The sequence below is a fragment of the Brassica napus genome, chromosome A9 (genome assembly GCF_020379485.1).
Source record: "Brassica napus cultivar Da-Ae chromosome A9, Da-Ae, whole genome shotgun sequence".
In the NCBI taxonomy this organism is placed as follows: Eukaryota; Viridiplantae; Streptophyta; class Magnoliopsida; order Brassicales; family Brassicaceae; genus Brassica; species Brassica napus.
This window is the reverse complement of record NC_063442.1, coordinates 19,839,701-19,844,686: the sequence shown is the minus strand read 5'-3', so window position 1 is coordinate 19,844,686 and position 4,986 is coordinate 19,839,701. Positions and strand designations below refer to the sequence as shown.

The following is a 4,986-nucleotide window of genomic DNA, read 5'->3' as shown; positions in this document are numbered from 1 at the left end:
TGGTAACAATGATTTGGTGAAGCGAAATGGTCAAGTGGGTGCATTACGTCGAGTGACGTGTTGTTGTAGTCATCGGTCACCATTGACACATTGGAATCGATCGATGGAAATGTTGGGGTGTCGATCGATTCCGAGTACTCTGTTTCGTACTCCGATTCATACTCTGCTCCACAATGGCATGCGCCAATGAAGCCGAGTTCTTTCCCATAATCCACAGAATCAATGACCTTTCTCTTAGGTCGGATGGGGTCGTAGTGGATGTTTGGGTCTATGAGCGTTAGACACAATTTGTTCTTGTTCATGTCACATAGGGCTCCTACTGTAGCTAGGAAAGATCTTCCAAGCAGAAGTGAAGAGTTCCAGTTAAGCTCGATGTCTAGGACATGAAGTCTACAGGGACAGGGACAAGGGACATTACCAATCTGTACCTCCAGATCTCTTATGATACCTCCTGATCGTTTCTCTGAAAGATCCACGAAGGTGAAGGATTCCGTTGAGGGTTCGATGGTCAAACCAAGCTGGTCTGCCATGATCCTAGGGAGGATACTAACTGATGCTCCTGTGTCACACATTGAATGGGGAAATTCAACACCCTTGACGACGCATGGTATTGCAAACTTCCCAGGATCACTCTTCTTCGTCAATGTGATCCTGTGCTTCATCTTATCTCTGACTTGATGAAACATTCTCCTAATGTCTTCCTCGGTTACCTTTGTTTCTCTGAAGAACATCCACAACCGGTGTGTGAAGTAAGCTTCATCGAAAGGTTTTTCGATTGAGATTCTGAGGACTCGTCTAGTGAAACCATCCATTTCCTTATCGTTAGCTTCCCTCTTAAGGTTTTTAGGAATTTTCTCCTTTCTCTTCCTTAACCTTCTCCCTTCAGATTCTTGTTCTTCTTGAACAGATTCTGGTGAATTATTTAAAGGGTTGGGTTTTGGTTCGGGTGGGTTTGCTAATGGTTTAGGTGGTGGTCTGAGTGCGTTGATGTAATCATTATCGATTGAGGGTAACTGCACTCGGTATGTCAGAGGTGCCTGTCGATCGATGGGAGGTGTGTTGTGACGATCGACGTCGGACTCGCTCTGTCGATCGATGGTTGGCTCAACCGATCGATCGATTTTATCATAGAAAGGGGAGGGTGGGTGAGGATGCTTAGCTGCGAATTCTTCATGAGTTAGAATTCGAACCACATTGCATTCAGTCGATTTGGCAGACGACGTCGATCGATGACTGGAGTAATCCGTTCATCGACATCGGTCGACACCATTGGGATCCGCCGAGACTCATGGAGCTTTCGATTTTGAAATCTCCTTCCTCAAGCTTTTCATTTCTCACCACTTGCCAGAAATCATCATCTATGATGGCATTTACGTGGTGTTTTCCTTTGTCGGCTCCTGCCTCTCTAGCGAAAGCTTCTTGCCTCTTTATAGTCTCGCCCGTCTGAATTACTTGGGTTTCAAGTTTTCTCACCTGAGTCCCTAAGGTCTCGATTTTGGTGTTCAGATTGTTGTAGGCAGAGTCTATCTTACCGTTGAAATCCACGGTGATTTGTTATTGTCCCAACAGTACTCGATCAAGCATCTCTTCGATCTTGCTTTCCTGAGTCTGGGGTGGTGGATTTTGGTAGTAAGAGTTCGAGTAGCTCTTGCTGTTGTTGAAGGGTTTTTGAAATTGTGAATTTTGGTTACTTCTTTGGCCATTTCCAAAGAAGTTTATGTTTCCGCCTTGGTTTCCAAATTTCTGGAATCCGGTACCTCCGATGTAATTCACATTTTCTTCTCCTTCCGTATCTGCTACTTCTCCTTCAGCTGAACAGACTTGCTTCCTAAGAAGCTCGTGCACCACATCTAACTTAGCTCTTACTTCGTCCATCTGTTCCTTCCCGATAGAAGCTACAGACTTCTTCCATTCAGAGTCAGTGTTTTTGGTGCTGCTGCTGTTAGCAAGGTTTTCGATAAGTCTCACAGCTTCCATCGGATTCCAAGTAGTGAAGTTTCCTTCACTCGCCGTATCAAGGGCCATTTGATACTGTAAGGCGAGACCTCGGAAAAAAGTGCTTTGCAGTTGCACTTCGTTAAATCCGTGGTGTGGACAGTCTCGCTGGAAGAACCTAAATCTAATCCACGCATCTTTGAAGGACTCTCCAGCCTTCTGCGAGAATGTGGAAATTTTGTTCCGAAGTTCTTCAGCGTGCGCCTCATCGAAGAAGTTTCGTAAGAAAGCATTCTTGATGTCGCTCTAGGATGTTAAAGATCCTGTGGGTTGCTGCCTAAGCCAGTGCATCGCTTCTCCATTCAGCGTGTATCTGAAGAGTTTGCACAGCAGGTAATCTTCGGGGACTCCTTCCATCCGAATAGCAGCGATTAGATCCTCGAACCGTTCCAAATGGTCCATAGGATGCTCGTGCGGTAACCCAGAGTAGGGTATCTGCGACACGAGAGTGTAGTATTGAGGCTTCAGCTCGAAATTCTGCTTCTGGATCTCCGGAAGTCGAATAGCTGATCTGTTGGAATAGTACTCATCTGGGCGATTGTAGTCGGCCAGTGGTTTCGATCGAGCGTCCTCATCAACAGGTTGAGCAGCTCCTGTAGCATCAACATCAGGGATTACAGTTCCCTGAGCATATATTTTCTGACCTGTTGCATTACGCAGATGACCGGCCTGGTCATACAGGTTTCCGTTCTCGTCCTGAGTTAGAATAATAATGTTTACCATTTTTGACGACACGGTATCGATCGACGTACGCGGTGTAGTATCAATCATTGTCGAACGATTGGGATCGATCGACGATGACGGTTTTGTGTCGGTCGACGGTTGGTTGTGCGTATCGATCGACGACGAAGTGGTTGCGTCGAGCGATGTGGAATGTTGACCTCTACGGATGGTGCGTTCCAAATGAGTAGGATCGTCTGAGAACAGCAAGTCTTTCTCCTTGTTGCTTCTGGTACCGCTGGGCATGTACCTGAAAAGACAAGAAAAAAATTATTAGAAAGGGGGTAAAGAAAAGAAAAAGAATTAATAAAACTAAATCTAAAGGCCATCAAAGCTCCCCGGCAACGGCGCCAAATTTGATACCACTCAAATTACCCTAAGGAGTGTTACTCTCATCAAAAGAGGTTCAGATGTAGTACTTAGGGATCGAATCCACAAGGAGTTAGGGAACAATTAAATTTAGTGTTTATTAATTCTAAAGGTTGTAAATGTTTTTAAATGGAATAGCAATAGTAACAAGCGAGTAAATATAAATGTACCTTAGTTGGAAATGATATTAGATTCAGGGCCACTATTCAGGTATTGGAGATTATAATACCTATAGATGTCTAACTGTTGCATGCATGATATATTAGAGCTCATTCGCTTAACTCAGTGATCAGCTGTCGCATGTACTACTGGTTAACAGACTAGATCTTGTGTCTCACTGGTTAGTATGCAGACACAAGAGAGTGTCGATCGATAGTCTATTAAGACGTCGACTGATACACCTTTGCCAACATCGATCGATTGTCAGTTGAGTACATCGATCGACGGGTTCTAGCCAGGCCTATGCGCGAGTATGAAATGCTCTACTAAGATTCTAAATTGGCGGTTAGCCCTCTCTAGCAATCCTAATATGATAGATAGATGTCAGGATGGGATAACAAGGGTGCTTGAATATGCAATCCTATGATCAAGTTCTAGTTAGCTAGGCTAAAACAAGCAATGAATACAAATCTATCATGAATATTACAACAAGGCAGATCTATAGTTTGGGGCTAATCCCACAAACCTATCTGAACCCTGGATCTAACAGTTGAACTACTCAGACATAGGAAATCAATTCATATCAATAGATAAATAGAAACTCATAGAATAGATGAAAAAAAATAGAAATAAGGAGTTCCAATCACAAGTGATCTTCTCTCCCAAATGAAACTTGTAACAAAACTAGGTCTAGAAAAAGCTCTGTTCTTCTGCCGTCAAAAACACTAGGCAGTATATATTCTACTAGGTTAAAAACTTGTCAGGGCATTTTGGTAATTTGGCTTGGCCTTGGTTTTTAAGTCTGCTGAATCCAAAATGTCGCGTCTGGTGTCTCGACATCGATCGACGGTACTTGGGTACATCGATCGATATTAATCTTCATCTGTCGAGGCATTTTCTGATATCGATCGTCAGCACTGATGCGCATCGATCGATTATTCTTCCTCTCATCGACCTCTAAGTGGTCAGCTCGGGTGAAATGTCCTTTAAGCTCCAAAATTTTCCAAAGTCATAGCTGTACTCCGATATGCACCTGAACCTGAAAACATACCTAGAAGAGTAGAAAACATAGATATATATATATATATATATATATATATATATATATATATATAGTAAAACACTTATATACCATGGATAAAAATATGTCAAATCCAAGGTATATCAAGCTCTCTAAGCTTGATACGTAAGCATGCTCCTCAGTGTTGTCATTTAACTAAAGCTCTAGGATTAATACATAGGGGATAATTTATAAATGTTCTTAAAAAATCATTGGAAATTTTGAAACTAAAATATTTATGTATTCTTATATGTTACATAGTTATATATATTATTTTAAATATCTAATAAATGAGACTTTTTACACATGTGATTTAAGATAATGCGTATCTTGTTATAATAAAAATGTTAAACCATTAATCATAAAAATTTTAACATAAAATTTTTAACAGTTTTAGTAATTTGTAGTCGTTTTTAAAAATTAAAAATATAACATATATGAAAAAAATCTAAACTTTCAGTTTATAGTTAATTTTATTGTTTACTTTATTTAAATAATATAAAATTAAACAAAGAATGATGGAAAAGATACAAATTGTTATCAAATCTTTATTATTAAAATCATTAATTGTCATATAATATATATATATATATATATATATATATATATCAGCCATATTAGTAATTACGTAGCTTTTATTTAAGGTAAAAAAAAAGAAAATACTAATTGTACACTTTTAATTA

At 40.2% G+C, this 4,986-nt stretch overlaps 1 non-coding gene across 1 annotated transcript; it reads left to right on the top strand.

Annotated features, from left to right (window-relative positions):
- Positions 1-2,080: 2,080 nt before the first annotated feature.
- LOC125578753 lies at positions 2,081-2,186 on the top strand. The gene has a single exon (XR_007316836.1). It is a non-coding gene; the product is annotated as a small nucleolar RNA R71 (small nucleolar RNA).
- The last annotated feature ends 2,800 nt before the right edge of the window (positions 2,187-4,986 follow it).